This window comes from Lagopus muta, chromosome 2, assembly GCF_023343835.1.
Source record: "Lagopus muta isolate bLagMut1 chromosome 2, bLagMut1 primary, whole genome shotgun sequence".
Classification (NCBI taxonomy): domain Eukaryota; kingdom Metazoa; phylum Chordata; class Aves; order Galliformes; family Phasianidae; genus Lagopus; species Lagopus muta.
This window is the reverse complement of record NC_064434.1, coordinates 82,102,174-82,127,410: the sequence shown is the minus strand read 5'-3', so window position 1 is coordinate 82,127,410 and position 25,237 is coordinate 82,102,174. Positions and strand designations below refer to the sequence as shown.

The 25,237-nt window shown below is 37.4% G+C and overlaps 1 protein-coding gene across 14 annotated transcripts in view; it reads left to right on the top strand.

The window, feature by feature from the left end:
• LRFN2 (leucine rich repeat and fibronectin type III domain containing 2) overlaps positions 1-25,237 on the top strand; it is a 231,247-nt gene that overhangs the window by 107,774 nt on the left and 98,236 nt on the right. Inside the window, exon 4 of one of the 14 annotated variants that reach the window (XR_007375084.1) lies at positions 6,902-7,410. The exons of the other annotated variants lie outside the window; for them this stretch is intronic. The gene's annotated coding sequence lies outside the window, so the exon portion shown is untranslated. Of the gene's footprint in view, positions 1-6,901; positions 7,411-25,237 lie in introns of those variants that run through there. 14 annotated transcript variants of the gene reach the window in all.

The window sequence follows — 25,237 nt, the reverse complement described above, 5'->3', positions numbered from 1 at the left end:
CCAGGGAGCTTCAAGGGTTAAAGTGTGTTTATGGAAGTCTTAACTATCTTCAAATAAATTAAATTGATTTGCTCTTGTCTGTGGTAGGAACAGAATTTGATTCATAACAATAAGAAAAAAATAGAGAAACAGCTTTCTCCAAACTCCATGTAGCCTTTCAGATCAGCTTCAAAAAGCCCTTTTGTAGCTGCCTACTGGGAGAGGTTGCTTTAGAAGGCCCCCATGTGAATTATCTCTCCAGTCATCAGGGAAGGTTAGCAGGCTTAATGTTTAGATTGAGAAGGATTTTCTTGAGTTTTGTTTCTCTAATTGAGAAGCTCCAGAGTATATGACTATGTGATGGCTAAAAAAAACAGAGGTGCTAAATATGAATGGAAGAGTTCTACAAAGAGCTCTGACAGTAACTTCTGTCCTCTCCGCTGAGGTCTTCCCAGTGCTTCTTTTTGTTTTTGTCTGTGCTAGCTGTGCCTAAATATAGCTTAACCCAGAGCTGCAATCTCACCTGCTGTCTTCACCCCATTCTCCTAGCATTTCCAATGCATGTTTTACTTACACTGCAGAAATGCAGTTGCAGGAGCTGCTACTGTGTTCTGTTAGTCTACAAATTCTTCTGTTATATCATCTTCTAGCTATTTCATCATGCTTCCTTTTTCAATGTGATTATAAAGTTAAACTTACCTGTACCCCTCAGTCTGAGCATGAAGTACTCCATGATATCCACCTTCCCTTGTTATGAAAATTTCATCTTACTTGTCAGAAAGATGATCCCCCACCATCTTTTATGTCTGTGAGCTAAGATTTAACCTCTCTATGCTGCATATTTCTTGAAGATGTGTAGTGGTATCTTACTAGCAGAAGTCTCCTGGCATGCATGTTGGAATACCTGATAATGGCCTGGTGATTTGATCAGTCTATGAGAGGCATAATTTTCTCTATTTTCACAGAAAGGAATAATTTTGCCGGCTTTGTAGTAGTTAGGGTTGCTGTTGATGGAGATGAGCCCTGGTGGTCAGGGCAGATCAGTACCTGGGAAGAAAATCTTTCAAATTTAAGCCTGGCATAACTTTTGGATTTTTATTTTACTTAAAAAAAAAAAAAAAAAAAAAAAAAAAAAAAAAAAAAAATTAAGTTTTAAGGAGATGTATAAGCATCCCAGGAGTAGCATACAACTGTTTCTCTCCTTTTCTCAGTCATTCACTTGAATGCATGTAGATAAGTCAGCCATGAAGTCTGTTTGTATGGAACTGTTCTCTCACAGCTGTTTTCAAGAGATCCATACATCCACAAACTTTTCCTTCTGATATTCAGATATAGCTGACTGTCCTGCCTTTATGGATCCAAACAACTCTATCCAGCTTTTGCTCAAAGAAGTGTCTAAATGAATCAACAAGGCAAAATTAGGGGGGGGAGGGGGAAATAGAAAACGTGATTACATTCCTCCCATTCATCTGTGTCCCCCTGCTCCTTCTCCCACCCTTACTAGGGTGCTCAGTACAAATTTTATTGGAAATTGTTCCTGGTAGTATCTGCCACTTTGCCTCTTATTTTCCTTTTAATTCTGTTTTCATCTCACCTCATAATAATTTCAGGAATGTTTTTATTTTCTGAAGCCAAGGAAGCAGTTTCTTCTAGGCACCAGTTGCATTTACTGTTTAAATAAAAAGAAACGTGGTGTTCTGATTCAACTCTATAAAGATGACTGTACAGTCTGTACGGTACATTTGAAAATTGCTCCAATGAGACAAGTACCATATGGTGTATACAGTGTCCCTTACCTCAAGTGTTCCCTTAGTCAGGCTGGTATGGTTGATAATGAGATCATTTCTGAATAAGGAGAAATACGGATGATAACAAGATGATGGAAAGGTGTGAGAGAGCAGGGCATGTGTACACGCAAAAAGAATGAGAAGAGTTGTTAGTCTTCTTCAGCTTCTCACATGATTTAGACATAGAAAAATCAGAAACTTAATTAACAGAAGTTAATCAGAGGGGTGAATTTAACAGAAAAATCAAAAGTAAGAATGGCTTTTAGCCCTTCTTGCTTCTAGTATAGCTTGTAAATATGAAGGAAACTAACATGACAGCTGGCTCTCGTTGGTCGAAAAGACAACAGGAAATCTAGTGGGAAATGCTTCTGTATATTGCATTCTTCCTTCTCTTGGAAGCCATCTTAGAGTAAAAACAAAAGAATCTGAAATGAAGAGGTCAATAATAACTTTCTATGAACTAGTGTGTTCCCAAAAACCAAAAGCAGAGAGAGACATCTGCTTAGATCATTGCTGCTCTTAGGCAAACACTTGCCTGATCTATCCCAGATAGGAAAAGCCAGTTCAGGGAAACTGCTGTCTTGTATGGACGAGTCAGCAGAAGCTCACTGTTCTAGCTTCTTTACTATCATGTCTACTACTCCTGCTGTTATCCTAATAAAAGATGTGCTTTCAGAAACAAACAGTAGATGACCTGAAGGAAGCTTGAGGTGATTTCCTTTCCCAGTCAGATGTCTGAGATACTTCATTCTACATCTATTAAAGGCAGAGCCAAAAAAAAAAAAAAAGATTTTGCCAGTTAAATGTGAGTAAAAATCGGCACGGATCTTGTGAAGTGCATTCATAAAGGAATAGCACTGGCCGTCCTTCTAAACTAAGAAGTAAAAAACCTTAATGTTTTGCAAACGTATTGGTATCTAGATTTTCTTCTCAAAACAAAAGTAACACTGTTTTCTATGCCTGCAACAGTGTATAGCTCTACAGTCAGTCAGTCTGGCCCATGTTATATCTTCCCATTTCCTTAACAGACAGATGTTCATTCTGATCCTTTTGTAGTCAGATGCTTGAGAAAAAGCAAAACAAGCAACACAGTTTATCCTGTTCTTTTTTCTATTTAATACTGCAGTTGTCAGGTATGCATATGCCAGCCAAGAATACTGCTCTGCTACCTGTTCTTTTCGAAATAACACTTGTTTGTGATTGCGAAGTCCGTGTGGAAGTTAATTTAAGAAAATCAAATCTTCTTTGAAAATATCTGTTTTGGCTTTGGTTCTGGAAAGATGCACGGTATTTATTTGCTAGTAACTGGTTCACTAAATTACGCTGTTGGTAGATATACAGTTTGGAGAATCTCTGATGTCTAGGAAATTGCATTTGAAGAAGCACCTGTTGTCTTCAGTTTTCAAGACCTATGACTAATAGCAAGCCTATTGCAGGGCAGTCTTATATTTGAAATGAATGAGTATGACATGTTGCATCAAGGAGGATTCTAGAACATTGAGGTTCTTTGTTTTTTGGATTATTTTTTTTAGTTTTTGTGTGTATTTTGAAGTGTATATGATCATACAGTATTTTTTCATGTTTTCATGAGACTTGTAAGTTGATCCTAATGAAAGGGAGCATTCTTTGTCAAAAAATAAAAATGATACCTTTTCTTAGATATTAAGTGTTCCAAATCCTGTGTAAAAATTTCCATTCAGTAGCTTGGGAAGAAAGTGGTGGAATTATGAAAACCAGAGACATACTGGCAGCAAAAGTTGCGACTGTATATAGGGTGAGCAGCATGAAAAGTAAGGGGAATCAGCAGCATTTGTGTATTTATGTAGTGGACTAAAGCAGCCTGTAGTTGCACTGTAGTTATGTCATGAATAATGCCAGTGCTGCTTTCCCAAGAGGTGGCTATTGTTTCCAGGAGTAGAGTTGTGAAGAGATGCCTCAGAAAATGCATTGAATCATAGAATCACCAAGGTTGGAAAAGACTTATAAGATTGAGTCCAACCATCTACCTATCACTAACAGTTCTCACTAACGTGTGTCCCTCAGCACAACATCTAAACATTCCTAGCAAGGGACTTCTCCACTGATGTTTTTTTCCCACGAGGTAGTTCAAAGCCCCAGACTCTCTACACAAATTGATATTGCCCTATTGCTCTTTGATCTTAAAAGATACCCTTTATGTTAAATCTAAGAGATTTAGTTTCCTTCTTTGGGGAAAAAATTATGCAAAGGAAATGAAAGAAATGGTTTGTGTTATTTCTTTTTAAGTCAAAATAAATGTGTATTGTATTAAATGTTAAAGAACAATATTGTTGCTAATTTCATGAGGTTTCAGCTAAGCAAAGAGAATAGAGCATTTGATTGCTGAACACTAAAATAAAATGAATGTTCTAAAATTAAATTATTTCTTAATGAAAAATTAATTTTTCACAACATCTGCTAAGAAATGGACAATTAAATGTGAGGTAGCGCTACTTCTATTAAAATGCAGGTGAACATGAATTCTTTAAGTTGTACTTCTGAGGTTTCGAAAGGTTATGGGATTTTTCGCTATTTGTGTGGTGGGCTGTGGAAGGAAAGCATACCAATTAAATATTCAATTGAATAACTTTACATGTCATTGCATGAATGGAAAAAATGCATAATACGGATACACTGAGATTAATAGTCAATCACTTATTAATATCTTTACAGACAGAATCAGGATTTAATTGTCCACATTTTTCCATCTTATTTCATGAATCTGCAGAGTTTAAGATGACCTGATGTTGATTCAGCACAGGCCCTTTGCAGTAATTTGCACTGGCAATGTTAAGCAGGAAGAAACTGGAACCTGAAATTTCAGTGTGTGCTTGTTGAGAAAACTATTAGACAGGAGCGTGTGTTCTTTTGCTCTGACGTGAGAGTATGCTTGAATTACATATTTCATAATATGTTTACAATGTGGTTCACAATCCTATTTCCTGGGATGCATAAACCTGGTTCCAGGTCAAGGATCATTTCACTCTTTAAGTGTGAAAGAAGCAATTTTATCAATATTAAAAGAGTTGGTATGGGGTAGAGAAAGTGGATTCAAGTGCCATGTTTCTTCAAGGATAATGAATCCTGCTTTGTAAGAAAGACAAAAGGCAATAATAAATCTTTAGGGGGTTATTCTGCAGTCTCCTTGCTCAAGAATTTCGGAATATGCACTTTTCTTGGTATATAACAAGCTATATATTGCAACTCCTGGGGACAGGCCTTTCAAACAGAATATCAAATACTGAGAGTACAAGACTGATCCCAAAGATTCTTCACAATAATTACTTTCCAGTAGGAGCCTCAGTGTAAATAAAACATTGGTCTTATTTGAAAGCCAAATATCCCATGGAACTAGATTGGAGCTTTTCCTTGTAAAATTCAAAACAGGGACAATATTTCCACATCAACTATCCTTCTGAATTTGAAATCATGGTACATTTGACGGAGTCTTGTAATGTCAAATAACCACTTCTGAGGATGGAAGAGTGCTGGCTTTGTACTTTTTTCCAAAATCAATTTGATCACAGTTTTGGAAGATATATGCTTTCGTACAACTCATTGCAGAAGGCCTTAAGACTTGTAATTGTTCTTACACATGCAAACCTATATCTTCCTTAGTGTTCTGAGTTAGAAAGCATGGGAATATTTGCTACTACAGATATGTAAGTCTAGCTGGAAAAATTATGGATGTACCAGGAACTCTGTTCAGCTTGCTGAGTTTCTCCTGATATCCTCTTGACCCAAGCATACCCATGATTACCCATGGTGTTATATATCAAGAAAGAACAAGCTTGAGAAAAGTGTCTTAGCTGATATTTCCCAAACTATGGGTTTCAGATTTATTGTTAGTTTTTATTTCATCCTTTTAAAATGCACTATTTTGGACAAATTTACATACTTAGTTTAGTTATTCCAGCTCAGATTGATCTAAAAATAAGTAGGCTTTTCCTGCCTCGCTATAATTTGCTTCTTTTCATTTTCAATGTTATCTTGCCAGTCTGTGACCCCTATGCTGCCTTATGCTTTCATCCAAAGACAAAACTCTTTCTGGATTCTATTTGTATTTCACTGTTATGAGTAAACATGAGGCTATTTACTCTTCTGCCAGCCCTCCTAAGTAGGAGATTATGTCAATATCTCATTGTCACTTAAAAAACAAACAAACAAAAGCCCACTAACCTTTATGGTGTTTAGCACAACAATAGTATTTTTGTTCCTTCTGTTCAGGATATTTTCTCCACCCCATTTCCCCCCTCCCCTCAAAAAAAAAAAAAAAAAAAAAAAAAGGGAGGTAAACAATACAGCCCTTTTGTGAGATATTTTGAATTTCTTCTTTTTATGTGGCTCAGGCTGGCATTCAGACCCTCAAATTTCACACTTCCTGAAATAAAATTCCTTAGTAAGTGGTGCAGATTTTTGTAATCCCAGTGCTATATTATCAGCTTTGAGCAGAAATTAACTGAATTTTGAAGTCCGATGATGTTAGAATCTGATTCTCTAGCGGGGCACTGAAAATGAACCTACAGTATACCTAAATCTGGACTCTAAGGATTAATGTAACTGCAATCACTTGCCTAACCCCTCTTTTAGCAAAATCTCTGGTGGCCCACTCAGTTTGTCAGGAGGAGGGAATCATAGGTGGTTCCTATTATCCCTGAGCCCTTGTCTCTTGCTGCAATACCTGTATGACAATTTCACACAAATAACAACCACCACCCCGGTGGTGCCAGGTTCCGTGGGCAGCCTGGAGTCCTAACACCATGTGGTTGTTGGTGTTTGCAAATGAGGTGTTAATAAGTTGTCAGTTATGAAGGGGATGAACAATGAAGGGGAATGGACTGGATAAAGTTGGAAGAGAGACCTTAATTTAATGGAGACTATTGCGATATGTTATGAAATGAATAATCCCACCAACTAGTTAATAACTAGCTTGTTCTCATCCATATCCTTTTTCTTGAGCACCTTCTTTTATTACATCAGTGATAAAGTAGTCTTTACTGTATGTGGCTGGAGGCAAGAAATTAAAAGGTATAAATAATACTTTTTAATTGAAATCTGACTACGGATGTCTGGCCTCTGTGATTAAAGCTTTTATCACATGGATTGTCTCATTACAGGTGCAGTCATGCTACTGAGGAAACTACTTAGCTTAGAAAAAAAAAAACCTTTTTCAAATGTCCAAATTGAATCATCAGATAATTCCTTTGACAGCAATGGGATAAGTACTGACAAGTGCTTCCTTGTGTGGCATGTATGCAAAATCCTCTTCTAGTCTTTTCTGCTGGATGCTAGTGATGGGCTTTGAAAACACCAACACCACAAAGAGGAGTGTGGGAGCTGGCATTAAATACACTGAGGGCCAGCTGCCTTGGGGTTTTCCATCCCTATTACAGCTTATTAATCCTGTTCCTAGACCTTCTTAAAAAAATCTGATTGGGCTTGAGATGACTTGGATCAGCTTATGCGCTGCCTGCGTTTCCTAAGTACACAAGCGTGATGCTGTATTTCTCCAGACTCTGCCTCCAGCAAGCTTCAGTGCACAGACTTAAAGAGCAGTCTACTGAGATAGCACTGTGACTCCTGGATTTAGCTGTGAGAATAAAATGGTGTTTGTTTGATGATACACTGCTAGCGTTGTCCTTTACACGGCATAGAGGGGAGTGAGGCATTGATTACTGTGCTAGAAATAGGAACAGTAATGATATTTATTATAGATTCCTTGATGGGTAGACATATGAGTGAATGCTTTTGGAGAGAAAATGGCTTTTGGTAATCTTAAAATTTAGGAGTGTGTTTTATGACTCCATCTAGAACTTTCTCCTGCCCCTGACCAAGATTCACACCTCTGTGTTGTGGTAACCAGGCTGAAAAGGTTTCTGTAGTTTTTGACTGCAGAACTCACAAGTATTTGTTTTATTAAGGTGGTTTGCATTTGCTATGTGATGAGTTTCTCTTGAAGTGAGAGAGTATGCAGTAGATGCTTGATTTACCCTAAAGAAAAGCAAGGAGGAAAACCTGTGTCCAAGTTACAATAAAGATTACTCTGATTACTGCAGAGAATACAGGAGAATAAACCTAAACTGAGTTTACATTCCTGTGTTAGCAGTGGATAACCCACATAATATATTCTAGATTACTTGATGAAAGATATTTGGCTTGTCGTTAAAGAGTTTTATCAGGTAAAATAAGTCTTTGTGGAATGTTTTCCAACCAGAACTATGTAAAAGAAGCCAGTAAATACAACCCACCAAAAGAGGAGAAGGTTCTGGGAGCTATAAGAAATGTAGATTATTTGATTTTACTGCAGTATTCAGCTGGCAAGCTCTTCCTCAATTTAAACAGATGTTTTGTTTCCCCACATGCTCACTTACCCAGCCAAATATCGGGAGGCACTTAAGCTAGGTAAATCAACTGATTTGTACTGCTCTTAACCAATTTGACCATATTTTTAGTGCTGCAGTAATTGTGTCAAATAAATATGGCACAATTCTGGGCTGGAAATCTAGTAGCGAAATCTTACTCCAGGACAACAAATGCTGTTAAGTGAAGAAGCTTGAAAGTGATAGTTTGTAATCTACAGGAGCTACAAAGTGGCAAAAAGGATGTATTAGCCTACATGAAGAAGCTGAAGTTTTTAGCCTAGACTGTTAGGGCTTTTTTAAGTCTTTTTTTTTTTTTTTTTAAACCACATTTAAGTTGTTATAAAGGAATACGTGTTCCACTTAAAAGGTAGAGAATTCAATAGGCTAAATCATAGGGATTAGGTTTTTACAGTATGTTTGTCTTGCAGAAAGGATCCCCCCAATCCATTTCTAATTGGTGAGCCCAATAACAGGGAAGGAAAGCATAGCTCAACTTCTTGCAGCTTACACTGGGTTTTTCCCTAATGTGCATCTGTCAGCTTCCCCGAGAATGTTTTTGCTTTGAAATAGAGTAGGAGAAAGCACAATTCCACAGGGACTGTGCAAAGAGCAACTCTTCTGATGTATTCTAGAGCAGTTCATATGCAGCTAGGGATGTATAAAAGCCATTTTATTGACAAGGGGGATGCTGGGTATGGCACCATGCTTATGCAGTAGTACCATGGGAACATTAGGTTCCACAAGAGCAGACACTGTGCAGTTTAAATTAGTCACCTCTAAAGCGTAATGCTGCCAGCAGGGCTGTATCTCCATGCACTGGCTGTCATTCAGCACTCAGACTTTGACAGCCATTACTCGTGCCTGATACTGCCACATGAACATAGGTACCTCATAAAGACGTCTTTGAAGACAATCTCCTTGTGTAGAGGAGATCAGCATTTTGTAGCATTGTAAAACTCTGTCATACTACATGGAAAATTTATTTTGTGTATAAATTGGTGCCAAACAATCTCAAATTTAGAGTGACAGTCCAGCTAAGAAAAGAAAGAAAGATGGAAAATACTTGAAATGACATTTCAACAGCAGGCATACATTATTATTGTTTTAAAACTGCAAATAAATTCTAGGCGAGTGTGATAATGTTAGAATTTTGTCTCAGTGCTGTCAATAAAAATTTGATGCAACCTTAGTTGATCTTATTGTCTGTTGGTGAGGCCAGTGGAGAAAATGGAGGAGAAAGATTGAGTGGACTATCTGTATAAATTGCTATTGTTTTCTGCAAAACAAATGACTGTTTTCTGTTGAAGATGTATTTTACATATGTGGATCAAGTCTGCTCAATGCTAAGAAGTTCTGCTTTTTAACTTTGCTGATATCATTAAAGTGGCAAACAAATGTAGAATATAGTTATTGTGAAAGTAAAAGTGCTTATGTCAGTGTATTTTATTCCAGTTCAGCAGGAGAAATAAGTTACACCTCCATAAATCACCTTATGTTATTCAGACTGTCTCTGCACTAGGGCTTTTATTGCAGTTCTTCACTGGCAGTCAGGCTCACAACTTCCCTTTCTACCCTGACACTGACTCAGAAAGTGCCAGTTGGCACAGCATTACCCTTGCCTCTGTTTCAGTTTTCCCTGAGCAAGCAGAAGGTAATTACAAGATCTTGTCAGAGAAAGTGGAATTTCTCTCTACTTGTAAAGTATAAGACCTTTTCCACCTCAAAAAAGTAAACACCTAATACCACAGCTGAAAAGCTGCATCTGAATACTAAATATTTTAATTCAGCATTTTTCCTCTATACTTCTTCAGAGTTGCTCAGGTTCATGTTGTCAGCCTTCTCTGTGCTTTTAACTCTCTGAAAGACTCACCTTCCAAGCACCAGCCCTTCATCTTCTGGACTTGTCATAGCTCATCACAGTTTTCAAAGAGCAGAGGAGCCAGGTGGTGAATATGGCTCACAAGGGAGGACTTTTGCTGCCTGAAGAGCCACAGTAGTGCTTACAGGTGAACTTACAGGTGAAAATTGGGAGAGAAAAATATATTGGTTCTTCGTAATTTTTTTTCATATGAAACCTTCAGGTGCTTGTTTTAATCAAAATTTTCACAAGAAAAGGAAAATTGAAGTCACCTATTTCCCTTTCTTTTTCAAAAGAAAGAGATTACAGGGGAAAAAAAGGCACTGATGAACCTGATTTTCTTCTTTTGTTGAGAAGGATCGAATTAAAAGCACCATTTAGGTGATAAGTAGTGTTTCATGAGCGCTGTCTGAGACCATTACCCTCTGACAGAGGAACATCTATGTGCTTTCTTTACAGTGCTGTATGGGAAGTGTACAGAAACACTGTGACAGTCTTTCCAACTATAACACCTGTAAAGCACCATGTTAACCGCACTATTCTTCCAACTGTACAAGTGCCTTTGACCATGATAGCTAAGATCAATGTTCAAAGACTGAGTTTCAGGAAGTTACTAAAGAAGTTGATGCTGAAGCATCTGTTAAGAACTTATTAAAAATTGCTTCTAATGAACACAACTGTAAAGTATAAATCCAGACAACTTCAGGTTTCCACTTGCACAGATGTTGATATTTTACCTTGTTCAAAGACGAAACAAACTTTGTTGCAAGGGGCTGACTGAAAAAATAGCAGTGAGAAGGCTTTATTTCTTTGCCCACCAGCAGGAGCTCAGATTTTGTGCTGCACCAGAGTTTATGATGTTGTTAGTGTTTAGGAATCTGTGTACAGAACCTGCTCTCTTCTGCCTTGAAATATGTTTACAGCTGTAATTTGAATGTTAAAAGTTAACATTCAAAGCATCCAAAACATGTTGTGCATTGTGTTCATTGCAGTTAGAGTTCACTGAATCAAATTACTGCCAAGAAATTCCTCGGAAACGTAGAGATGCACATAGGCAGGGGACTCTACAACTCTATGGTAATTTAAATGCAAACTCATTTTATTGATCTGCTTATTTGATGCTATTTACTTGTTCCTCTAGTTGCTGGTGTAGGTTCTACTGTGGTGCTATAAAATAAAATCAAGTACCTGCAACACTCACTATTTGAATAGAAGCAGAAAACTTGTGGAAACATTAAGTAGCCTGTTCTGCTTTTGTAGGATTCTTGTTTGCATTTTGTATTCTCAATATTTTGTGACTAAAGTCTGAGGTTTTTGTGCTTACATGAAAAGAGTGCCTACGCGTTTTGAAGTTGAGACATTCCTAGTTATAATCTCATCAAATTACAGATGGGTTAAGAACTGATTTATCCAAACTTTGGGCTTTTATTTGCATCAGAAAGTGTTGCTATGGTACTACGGTAGCCAATGGTTTGCAAAATCAGCAATTTGCAAAATCAGGATGTAATTTCCTTTATTTTCAAACCATCCATGAGTAGTTCAACTGCAATCAGGTTTCTGAAAGGCTGTGCCCGTTATTCCAAGTAGCAGGGCTGGCATCTGAATCTAAGCAGCAGAGAGGGGAATCCCAACTGATGTATTTGTCCATGTAGCCTGCCTTCCTAATCTTGTTTTCTGCTTTCAAGCTGTGATTTTCTCTCCCAGGAGATTCTGTCTCCTATGTGCTCCACCCTTGCCTACTCTTCATAGTGCAGTCATAATTATACCTTTCTAGTGCTAGTTAATGGTGGTCTCCTTGTCCTGTTCAACCTTACTCTTGGCCTTTTTATCCAAATCCCTGTGCAACTTTGTGCAGAATATGCATAAGCTTTGCTCCAACCCTGCATCCAATCTTGCTGTTGCTTCTACAATTTCTCAGGTTTCTTATTTTTAGACACTAGTTTGAAGGTTGAGATGGAAACAGAATTTCCTTTGCTTCTCCAACTTCCTGACTGAGGTCTAAGCCTGGCCACTAACTGTCCTTTATGCCAAGTATGGTAGTATGCTGTATCTTTTGGTTTCTCTAGATTCCTCATTTAGGCTTGGTTCAACTTTATTAGGTCTGCTCTGTTTTTAAATTAACTGTAATCCTTTTGAAGATTCTCTAACAAAAATCTACTGTGCCACTGTAAAAGCATTTCCTTTCACTACTCTTGATCAGAAGAGCGCTTAAACCACAGGGAGCTATCTTGACATTTTCTTACTACTGACCCTTGCAGTTAGACTAAAGGATTTGCTGCTCCCTCACTGGTTCAGCTACTGGTCATTTGGTTGCATATCCCTGTACTTCACTTTTATGTCCTCTTATGACGTGTGGAATGATCCTGCAGGCAGGCAATCTCTGATAAAGAATCTCAGTGTGCATTTCAAATTGTTACTGTCCCCAAGATACATTTTCCAGACAGCTGGTTCAGCATGCAGAGGCTCATAATTCAGTACCTTCCGTCAATGTCTTATGCACATTAGGATTGTCAAGGGGATTATTTTGTCAGGACCGTTTGCAGAAGGAGTGGGTTAATATAGAGTTGTTCAATTCAGTTTGCAACAAATTTGCCAGACACTTCCTAGTAATAATAATGGTGATTATGATTGTTAGTGTTTGTTTCTCTGGGATGTATGTCATTCAGATGTAGATTTTGGTCTGTTGCGACAGTTTTGTTTGCAATCAGATTTTCCCAGGGGAGTGAATGGATTGCTCTTTGTACAATGCAGCTGTGTTTTTGTGTAGTCTGGTATATAAGCTCTGGACATGATTCTTCTCTGCTATGCTCTAGTTTTATTTCCGTGTAACAACTCTAATTTGCAGCTTTTACGATTAGCACGAATGGTGAATTTTCTGCAGTCTCATCAGAAAATTGAGGAACTTGATATTTTTAAGCAATTCTAACTAATATCAATCATAAAGCTCCTATAGTGATGAAGTTACGAGGGGAATAAAAGGGTATAAAAACTCAGTTAAAATAATAATAATAATAAAAAAAAAACAGATCTGTACTTTCAGGAATGGACCTTTCCTTCAAAATGGATCACCAAATTAAATAATGCAGGAGAACTGACAGTATAATACACGGTGTTAAATTCTGCATGGGAAATTCTTTGGAAAACTTTCATTAAGAAAAAGACGGAAAAGACAAATGAAGAAACTCAGTAAGATGAAAGAGATTACTTTAAAAATCACATGATGTATTACATCAGATCAGAAAGTACTTCCCTCAAAGCTGGTCTCGTACTTTAACAATAGCCAAGAAAAATGAAATTCATCTGAAATGCATTGAGGCCATGGTAACTCTCTGTTATAGGAGAATAGGGACTGAATGGTATTCACTGAGGTGGACTGATATGAATGGATGTGAAACTCCATGCTGTCCCCCAAAAAACTAGAGCTCTAAACTTTCATACCTCTCTGTAAAGATAGAAGGATCTACCTAGGGAATGCTGGTATTTACATCATCTTCTTGAAGAAGTAGTATTTTAAAATCATTACTCAACACCAATTATTTCTTAAGGCAGGTCAAAGGGAGTATAGATGTACAAGAAGGGAAACCAGACACCAGTGTTGTCAGAGATAACACCTTTCGAGAAGAGGAAAAAAAATATTCTTCCTGCTACTTGATTAGGAATGAGGGGATGAATGAGAAATATTTACAGAGCAAACTTCATGGTGCTCACAGGCCATTTATAATCATTTTTTTTTTTTTAAATATTTTGATTTGGTGGGGAGCAATTTATCATACTATATAATGATCTCTGGGGAATGACAAGTGTTGGCAAAACTTAAGTTGGCTTGTGGACCAGGAATCTTGGATCTCAGCATGAACCTATATACTTCTGTGTTGGGAACCTTCACCTTCTTTTGAGGGAGCAGCTTTTAATGTCTCATTTTTCAGATGTTAGTTGTGAACATACCCTAAGTTATATCCCATCCCTCTGTTATGATATCCACCCCAAATTCTGTGTATATAGGGATGCACGCACCATCCTTTCGCACACTTGCAAAAAACAGTTACTGCTTCTCTTCTAGCTGCAATAGATGGAAGTAAAAAATGAAAATGTTCACATAGTGTCCAGTAATAGTTGTTTATCTTGCTTATTTCTTTGTGTCTCTGAAGCTATAGTGGAAGAGATGAAGAAAAATGGCGGGAGGGCAAAGGTTCAAAGACTTACAGAAATAGAAAAATAAGCATGGGAAATTGTTTGTGAGTGCAGACCTGATATTATGCCTATGAGATAACAGGGATGCCATCAGGAGGTAGAACGCTGCATGGCTGTTGAGTCCTAACTGTTATCAAAATAATGGACTCCCTCCCATAGATAGTTATCAGAGCGCCATCAAAAAAGGAGTGTTACTTTTTCACTTCTGTTTTGTTTTCTCCCTGATGCTGCTTTTTTTCAAGGGTCCTTCACATGTTTGTGTTATAACAGGTTTCTGTGTGTGCTTTTGCATGTTTGTGTTTTCACACAAAAGTACATAGGTGCTAATTCTTGAAGGATCCTTGAGCTGAAATAGGTAAATGCATATCTATATATTTGTGAAGTCGGTGGAAACTCTTCCTCTAAAGAGAGAATATCTTTTTTATTATAGGAACTCAATTTATAAAGCTCATCAGACTAGAATGTCATAATCCTATAAATCTATATGTTGACCTTGGGGGATCAGGGTATTCTTTAAGCTACAGATAGGATAGGAAGGATTTACCAGCATGGGTTTGGAAGGATTGCATTACTTACAGGTAAATAAACTGAGTTGTGGGAGTATCTAAAATAGAAAAAAGAATGGCAAGAAGGACTTAGCAACAGGCACAGTTCAGTAACCAAGAAGCCATTCAGTCAAAAATGTGGAGTTCCATTCACATTTGAGTGGGGAATCTGTCAGTCCAGCCAATGCAGCAAGGGTACCTTTCCACATGTACCTCATTTAAAATTACACCATCTACAGAGTCCGAGTGATGTCACTTACTGACAGTTCTGTTGGATGTTTTTTTCTGAGCTATATGTTTTGAGTTTTAAAACTCCACATTGTTGCTAGTTTTACTACTGTGCATGAACACAAAACATACCTTCAGCCAGCCAGGTCCCTCATCTGGGCAGCACCTGCAGTGTCACCTCCTGTGGTTAGCCAGCAGGCAGACCAAGCGTTGTGTGGAGGCACAGGGCTCTAAGTACACCTTTTCTGTTGCACGTCCATTTCTTTTTCCTCATTTGCACTATCCTACCAGGCCTAATCTGCAGTTGCAGATGTAAAAGCTTTATCCACTGCTGCACTGTGCTCAGTAGTTCATCTCAGATTAATCCAGCATCAGCATAAAAACAGCTTTCTCACTTTGCAGAGAGACTTCCAGCAGCCTCTTACTGGATCCAGACAGCTGCTTTAACAGCAGGGACTGCATGTGCCAGGAGAAACGTGGCTGTGCATGGACTCTTGAATCTTAGGAAAGCAAGCAAATTGATGACCAAGTCTTTCATGGCCTCTGGCATCTTCTACCTGAGTACTGATTCTGACATGTAGATAAACACAGCTATGTCATATCATGAGGTGAGGAAGTAAGGCCTTACTGATTTTGCTCAGAAGACAAGACAGTCTTTGATCACAAAGACATAAACATGTATAGTATATTAACAATAACGTAGGATTCTAGATAACTCTTTCCAGGTGAGATAGAAAGTGTCTATATTCTTGGGTAATTTTGATATTTTATTGATTTCAATAAGAGCTGAGAAGAACGCGTTTGAAAAACACTCTGGTATGGGTCAAGCATCTAAATATAGCCATAAATCATGGAAAGAGGAGATGCCTGTGATCTGTTGAGGTCATGTGGTCCTCAATCTGGGTAATAAACCATGAATCCTGACTTCAGCTCCTGAAGGCCTTTTCAGCTGATTTCCACTCCTATATCCAGTAATGGGAATGAGACCACCATGTCCGAGCCACAGAAGAGTTGTTCAAATCACAGGAGAGATGTGTTGTTTCTGTGGGCTCTCTCTCCAGCTGGGCCGTAGCCTGCTTCATGTGGTTAAATGCTTAGCAAAGGAGAAATTGCTTAGGTTGAGCAGCATGTGAATCTCATAGCAGTTTGAGTTTTCAATTTAGATATATATCAAAAAGGTCAAATGTTTCTAAGGATCACCTCTGATTTCTTAGCTGGAGAAATCAAACTGACAGGTGTGTCACCTAAAAATCTATACTGCAAACTATATCAGAAGTGCCAGGAGGTGCCAATTTTGTGTGCAAATAAGGGACATACTCTGAATATATGAGGAAGTGGCATTTTTCCTGAGTTATGTGGAGAGATGTAGAAGGTTGGAGTGAGAGTTGGTTGGTAAAAATCCTGCTATACGTCCCTAAAGCAAGGAAAGCTCCTTACGTATTGATAGTGTATTTTCTATTCCTTATTTAAATAAAAAGGGAAGGAAGAGACTTGACTTTTCTTATATGGTACAAATGGATGTGAAGCTGCTGAGCCTGAGACAAGACAGAAAAAAATACCCTTTTTTAGGATCCTTAACCTGTATCTAGACTAATACATGAAACATCCACAGGACTGCTCACTTTCACTGAGGCTAGCAGGAATAGCATGACCAATGTATTAATATTAAATTTACATATTCTCCAAAATAAGAGAGAATATTAAATAGCACATGTAAAAATTGTAATAAACATCAATCTAACAACTTTACCAGACTAGGCAGTAGAGGCTCCCCAGTTGGAACATCTGATATGGTTTAATTTACTATAGCATAGGTGTGGCTTTTATAGCAAGACTGACCAGAAGAGGTGAGTTGGCAACAGCCTTAGCTGGTCAAACAAGGTCTTTGCATGCACCATTGCTCTGAGACCTTTGGAAAGGTCTCTGTTCCTTGAGGCTGATCTTTGAATACAGCGCATATAACTCTTTCCATTGCAGAACCGTATCCCAAAGTTTGCTCTGCAGTGATCTTGTTTTGAAAGAAAATCTATTATCTTTTTCAAAGCCTGTATAGTTCAGTGAGAGCACTTGATAACACCTGCACTTGCTCTATAGTTTATTTTCCTTTTCTCTTCTATGATACAGCTCTGAGTCAGTCAGAAGCTGACCCTTCAACACTGACTAGTTATGAAGTATGAATTTGATAGAAGTGTAATTTATTTTCATGGAGTTTTGAGATCTGGGAATATTCAGATTTTATTTTTTCCAGGTATGGAAGAAGAATGAAAGCATAGGAGAGGTGGTGATTTTAATTTTTAATTAACTTTTTAACTTTACATACTTGTTTTGTAACACAGAAAGTTTTTCTTCCCAGAACATGTTCCCACCTTAACTCACCTTGAAACTTATCATTCCTAGATTATGCCATGGATTTCCAAAGTTTCTCAAATCATCAAAGGAACTGCAGTAATTGCTATTTTTGTAGATATACATAGCTGAGAGCCTAGATCATGAAATTGAAATGCCAATAAGTGTTGTATTCAATACTATGAAGATAAGATACTTCCTAGTCATGACAGCAGTCTACATACTCCTTTGTTATGTCACATTAACTAATTCTTTTAGATGTTGCTCTGTAAGCAATAACTCAGATTAATAATCTTCGAATACAATTATAAATCTGGAGGTAGGCTTCTTCTCCTGGGTAACTGTTGACAGGATGGGAGTTAATAGCCTCAAGTTGTGCCTAGGGAGGTGCAGGTTGGATATTAGGAAAAACTACTGAGGAAGAGTGGCACAGGCTGCCCAGAGAGGTGCACTGACCGTTCCTAGAGGTGTTTGTGATCTGTGTGGATGTAGCACTGAGGGACATGGTTAGCGGGCATTGTGGGGGTGGGCTGATAGTTGGTCTAGACAATCTTTAGTGGTCTTATAAAACCTTAATAATTCTATGGTTCCACAATCTGCATTAGCAGTTGTATCACTCCAGGTGCTCTTTATAAAAATTTTTTTACAAATTATTCACTGTTGTGGCCATGAAAATCTCTTTACGTTAAATGGTTCAGAGGAAAGTCCTGTCTAGTCCCAAAATGTTAGTTACAAGATTCTTCCTGACATGGTAAATAACACTGTTGGGCTATTGGCTTATAAGAGGCTCACCAAAAGTTATCTTTGTCAAAAATTCTGACAGTGAAATTTGATGATATCATCTTCTCTGTCCACCTCATCATCTGAAATGTTTCCAGTTTGATCAAGTCAAGGGAAAAAAAAGGCATTAATCTACTGAATTTTTCTATAAAAATATTTTAGTCTATTTTTCTTCTTTCTTAGTTTTTAATAAAAAGGATAAGAAATGGAGTTGTTCAAGAAGCTATTCAGATTCTATATACATGTGGATTGCTCAGCTCCTGAAATTTAAGGAGGGAAGACAGCTCAGATAAAATCATGCTACCAAGTTTGTTTCAGTAGCCAAAAGCATCATAAATGTTTTCATGCTGATATTCAGAAAATATCAGTTAAGAGAAGTAGATGGATTATTAATAGAGGAGAAAGCAGGTGAAAATGTTTACTGACAAATGACTTAAACAATTTTAGAATTTCTCACATTTGATTATTAGGCTTTCGGTTAGATCTAGGAGCATCTGGAAATTGATGAACCTAAGAATTTTGAGGAGAATTCAACAGGAAAGACAGCAGATATCAAAATGTCCATTCAAACAACAGCTGCCTAGTGAGCTAAGGCATTTCTCAGCGTTATACTGCAATGCTCTTGCAGTCAGGATTGCTAAGGAATCTCTGAGAATTAGTAGGGGAGGATACAGAAATTTATTCTGCTCCACTGGCAAGGTGATGTTTTATTCTCAGAGGCAATTTCCAATGGGATCTGGGGGTGAAAGGTTTTCTATTCAACTTCAGCTCTGTTTGTGCATATAGACCTTCCCTATTCTTTTTTCACTTACTTGAAGCAAAGTTACTAATAATAATCTCTTCTAAATGAGGATCTATTTTGCCAGTAGGGAAATGGTACACTTACATGTATTTTCAGAAGTACTTAATTGGCACCACTGTAATGAAGTTAATACGGAATTGATATCAATCATTTATCAAAGTCATCATCAATCATCAATCATCATAATCAAAGTTAATACGGAAAAGTTAGTACGGAATTCCACTGAACTGTTGAGTTGATTGGAGAAAGAGAGGCCTGGGAAATAAGAGCAACAATATCTAACAAGACAGACTTGCTTTTTTTGGTTGAATTTTTTGCTGCCTTCTGCAGGAAAACAGGAGAAGCAGTAGTAGGGCTTACATTTAGTTACTTTTTTCATTGATTAAGGTTCTTTTCACCAGATATTCATGCTATTAGATTGTTTTTTTCCAGTAGTTGTTGATGACTGAAAATTCCATGAGGTGATAAGGAGGAGCACTGAGAGCTTGTGAATGACAAAAAGTGGAGATTATTGCTTTTTGGGGGCACTGTAGAATATTACATTGATAAGAACAGTTATAGGGCCCTTGTGCTGCATGAAAGGCTTTATGCTGGTTTGTGAAGAAGGTGGACAAAGACCGTATTCCCTCTGTACAAATTTCAGTCTGCTGGCTCCAACATTCAAATGGTTATCAGTAAGCTGATGGGGAAAAAAAAAAAAAGTGCAAAAAAGGAAAATGTACTTACAGGCTCTGTGAATCATGTCCCAGGAGCTGTTAATGATCATCCTTCAGCTGCTAGCACAATGCCTGTAAGTGCCTATTTAGAAAAAAGAGCAACGTGAATTCTAATGCCAGTGATCAGCACTCCTATGGTTTGTAGTTACATGTGTAGTGTCATTTTGTGAGGTTAAATCATATCTCTCTTTTCCCAACCAAGTGTTCAAAATGATTTTGTCATTTTTCTTTTTTCTTTAGAGCTCATTAGAGAAATCAGAAATGGGGAAAAGCCACTGTGGTTGATGTGTTGCCACCCTCTGATACTAGGAAAGATAGCCAGTATATTTTCTCTGGGAAGAATGTTCTCTCTTACATGGAATGCAGCAGGACTGAGAGCAGAAATATGGTGTAGAGTTCACCCTCTTCTCAGCATGGGTACTTGATCATAACAGTTTTTTATCGCCTTACATTTTAGTCCAATAATTCTCCTCCACCTCTGTATCCAGGGCAAGTGTTAAGTGAGTCAAGTCAGAATGGTTGACATCATGCTTTTCTGCAGGATACTTTTCTGCTGCTTCTTCCTCCACAATGTTATGATACTTTTCCTTCTGTTATATATTTAATTTCATTTAAGTTCACATCATCTCCATAACACCATCCCTTATGCCTCCTGATATCCTTACTGCTATGTTTTTAATTTAATTTACATTTAATGTATCTTTAGACATTTTATGCTGTATGTCTTATTTTTCCGTTTCCACTGTACAGTGGAGCTCTTCAGAAAGGCCAGATGTGATGTCTAGACAGTCCATAATCCCACTTAATTTTTGAAACAAAACTGTATCATTCCTGTTCTTCACATTTGCTCCTGCAGCTTGGTGGAAACTGGAGAGCCCCATAGAATCTCTAGAGAATGAGTGTTTGTTTTACTTTGTTTTTCAAAGTGGATAATGTAATTTTTTCTTGGACTTCTCCACACCAAATATCAGCCTAAAGTACAGTTTCTCAAACCATGTTTTGTGTTTTAGAGTTGGGTTGATTTGTTTCAGTACGTCACAGCAAGACTTCAGGCTCACGTTCATCCTCACCACTACCATTTGAAAGCCTCACTGTTTCCTGTAAAACTGGGAATGGTAGACTCAGACTTCCCAGGAACTCTTATATTTTTCTAACAGTGCGGTGCTTAGAGAGCAAACATCTGCCCGCATGTGCAGACCTATCAGTGAGGCATTAAAAGGTGAAAGGAGATTGGAGGAAGACATTTTAGAGTTCCTGCTGTGTTGCTCTTTAGTGTTCCTGTGGCAGGTTTACATATGCCTGTTTTGAGGCATTTATTCATTGTTGATTATTTATATTAAAAAACAGAAACAAAAAACAAAGATTTGCTTTAGGGGCAACAGAAGGAGAAGTAATGCTTGATGAAGAAGGCAGACAGGAAAAATTGATTTCTTTAATTGGAAACTGAAGTCATATTCAGAAAATAGGTTTTCTCCTTCTTTAGCTATACTCCTGTGTAAGCCTTTGTCTCTCTGATTGTAGTAAAACTTTCCAGACAGTGTGCTCATAAAACATACAAAACCTAGCCTGTTTCCTTCTCTATTTCTGTTCCTCTGGGATGCTGGTTTCACAGTGGCGTGTCCCGGTGAAAAGGAGCCCAGATAAGGAGAAATTCCCTAACCAAGTGTCATTTGGAGAAAGCATATCTTCATCAATACCGTCAATTCACCTACTATATGCTATTGGGTTCTATCTCAGCCTTATAACACACTCTTCTGCTTCAGTTTATCCCCAGTCACATTATGACTTCTTTCTGCAATAAAACCCTTAGCTTGAAAAGAATCTGGAATATAAGCGCACTTCCAGATCAAATACCATGCCCTGGTTCCAAATCAATAAATAACAATTTGTGCTACTTCTGAGTTAAAATTTCACATTCTTTCCAGCTGAGGAAAATTTTTAGGTCTGTCCATTCTTAGTGCCCCATGCAGTCAGGCAGCAAGCTCTGCAGTGTCCCACCAAACCACCTGCTGTAGAAGATAGAATAGAAAGCAGTGAAGCAATGCTTCCTTGCCAGTAAGATTTTACACAGCACTGCAGATGTCAGAAATATTAAACCAATGTTATTCAGGATAAAATAATTCCCTGGACATTCCATGCATCTGCTGTTCTGACAGCTTGGATTGGTAGAAATAGACTGGGAAATGTGTTCAGAGGTGAGAAAAAAGGCTGAAGAAGGTAGAGAGGCAAGATGGGATGGTAAAAGGATGTGTGTAAAGCAGGATATGTTACAGTTTATTGGTGAAGAAACCCAAACCTACTGAAGCCAGTGGAAGGTTTTCTATTGATGTGGAAAAGTTGTGATGCAAGTTGTTTAATTTATGGAGGTCAGAATGCATATATATACCCCTACTTGAATATGTTATTTTCTCCCTAAGTAGAAAGCTTACTATGTTCTCACAACTTGCATTCCTAAGATTTTTACGTGGTCTTTTTCATATTCTTCAATCTCTGACTTCACAGATGTTCTGGATGTCTTTGAAGATTGTGGAATGATTGATATCAATGGTCTGCAGTCTTGTTCTTAATACATTTTCCATAGCCTTTTTTGGGGGGGATGCTGGGAGTCCAGATTGGTGTCTAGCTTCGACGACATATGCCAGTTACCCACCTTGTGTCACTTTCCATTAGAGTTGGCTGCAATAATTAAAGAATAAATTTCTTTTCCTAAGTTTTGGCTGTATCCCACTCAGGAGCCCAGATTATGAAATCAAAGTGTAGCTGTATTGGCTCTTAATATAAATAGCTTATACAGAGCACAGCATTCTACTCTGCTCTATAGGATTGCAACAGAGTAGTATAGCTCTGGAATTTTAATATTGGAAGAGAGAACTGTGAAGAACAGAGAGGCACAATGCTAAATTATTAGAGATCATTGATAACCTGCTATAAAGAATTGATAGATTTATTCCAAATAACATTATAACCAGCCATTTTATCAATACATTTTCTGATCCATCTTTACTGTAAATTTAGAATTCTGCAAATTAATTCAGGCAACGTTTAACCTTATGAAGTAGGTGTTGGAATGTTGTGGTTTGAAGTGTCATAAGCAGTGTCTCCTGCTGTGTCCTTACTCATAGTGCCTGAACTTCATCATTGTCATGTTCTTGACAAAATCTCTATGGTCTTTCAAGATGCTGGCTCCTCAGAGAATTCTTTGAAAAACTGTTCGAAGAACAACTTCTAGCTTCTGTTTTATCTTCGGTCTCTTTGGGTGTATGTAATGCTTTATTTGTGCAAATCATTGCCTGATTTTCTCTTTGCTTGAAACAGGAAGGATGATGAGAAGCATGTATTAAAAATGTGCAGCTTTTCTTGATGTCATGGAAACTTTCATTGCAAGTAAAAAACAAAACCAAATAAAAAACAAAAAACGAAAAACAGAAACCCAACCTGAATAATAAACAATTTGCTGCAAATGATGAGTTGACATGTGGGATTGGTAAATAAATACTGGATCTAGGTATCAGTTTTTTGCCACCCCACAACTTTTTTTGGTTCACTTTATTCCCTATGGAAATTATGCTGTATGTATGGTTAGGCTACTAACAAGATATCCAATCTATTGTATAGCAACTTAATGGCTAGATTTTGTGGCTTAGGAAAAATAGCTTCCTGGATATATTCAATACCATAAATATTTTGGAGATGCATTCTGTTTACCTATAAGTGACAAAATGTATGGGAGAGATAAAATTTCAGGTAATGTGTTGAATCTTTCCATTTTCAGATTATCCTAGCAATCACAGGAAAGAAAATCAACTCTCCAAAGCATGCAGTAGTGCTTTTGTGGCTTGTATGGCTGTGTCGGAGCTGTAGAAAGTCTCTCTGTAATCCTCAGTCCTGTTCTCCAGTTATTAAAGACAGGGAACTCAAGTTCATTCGGAAAGATTTCCTTCCTTTCTGTTTGCTCAGATTCCCTTCCAAACGATGATTAGCACTGTTTTGTAAATAAACTTGGTATTTTGATTAAAACTTACATTTAACAGTTGTCTATGCCAGGCCTATATCTTTCCAGTGATCTTACAAAATAACTGCTGGAGATTTGAGTTTAACTCACTGGTGGCAGAATGGTTCAATTAATTCTAATCTTTTAGCATTGTTGCTGAAGACTTGGGGTTGACTTTGTGGTATAATTTACACCAGCAAATGGGTTTTCACTCAGTTATTTTCAAGAGTCTGAAGCAATTTACAAACTTTATGCATTTGATAAGATCCAAAGGGTTTGAGAATGAAAGAAACTGTTCATATTTATTAGCAATATTATTAATCTAACTGAAGTGACAGTTTATGGTCAGTGGTGTTCTTGTTGATGAATGGCAGGGTATTTCAACTGTACTCTCAAATGCTTTTACAAATACATGTGGTGTGATTGACAGCTACTTTAAGGTTTTAAAAGTAAATGGAAGTCTGTTATGCAAGATGCTCTTGACTGAAGATTACATTCATTTATATGTTTTTCAAGTCCATACTTGCATACTTATTTTCTTACTTGATATTCTCTCTTCTCTTTTTCATCTAGAGTCTGAGTGCTAATGGAAAGTTTTCCTGGCTTTTAACTCAAGTGATAATTCACCTTTGAATCATAGTTAACAAATTGCAAATCTCCAATTTTTCTACTGATTGTTTGAGGTTGACCTGGACTAGCGTTTTTATATAGACTACTGCAAACTTGTTTCTACAATTCACAGTGAATTAAAGCTTTCAAAATAACTGGGTTTCATGCCAGTAGATTTAATAGTGATGAAAATTCCTAGCATGTTAACTAGCGTTTTCACATCGAAGCATTGTATTCTAACTTAGGCAAGCGCTGTTGTCATTGTTGGTATGTGCTCTAACTTTCCTGAAAAACTTGGTAAATCTTTAGAAGTCTGGTATGCATGTGGGTAAGTAAGGAAGCAATATGTTTCAGAGGTCTGAAAAAACACTCAAAGTTAGAACTCGGGCAATGTGCAGCAAAATTATCTTCTGTGTGTATTATATACTTTTTTTTTTTTTTTTTTAAATCAAAGTGGCATAATTTCAACAATAACATACTCAGATTTGCAAAGAAAATTGGTGCATTCCTGTTGCGATGCTTGAATTGAGTATCATAATCCTTAAGAAGTCTAACAGCGCACACAAATCATACAGCTACAAAAGAAAGTTGCTGTGATATTTATGAATTAGAAATGCTTTCTATTTCACCTGGTTCAAAGAACTGGAATGAAAGGCACTCAATTTTGAGATGATTTCCTGTTTTCACAGTTTTTGCCTCTGATATTGTTTTGGTATAACCCATATTTTCTCTGTTCTGTTCCTTCTTGGATGTGAAACAATAACATTAGGTCACGAAATTCCTTTTATTTCTTGCTGCTTGACTTACCAAATCTCTCCAGACATTTGCAGTAATAGATTTATTATTAACCTTTCTCAGATAAAATCTAAGAACAAGAAAGCCAAAAATTTTGGTCACTTGAAAGCAAAATTAAAATAACCATGAATTCAGGTATATTATTTTTAGTTTACTGTGAGTTACCTCCTGAAATTAGCTTTTCCTACGCAGCAAATATAATAGTGCTCAGCAGCCTTCTACAGAGCTGC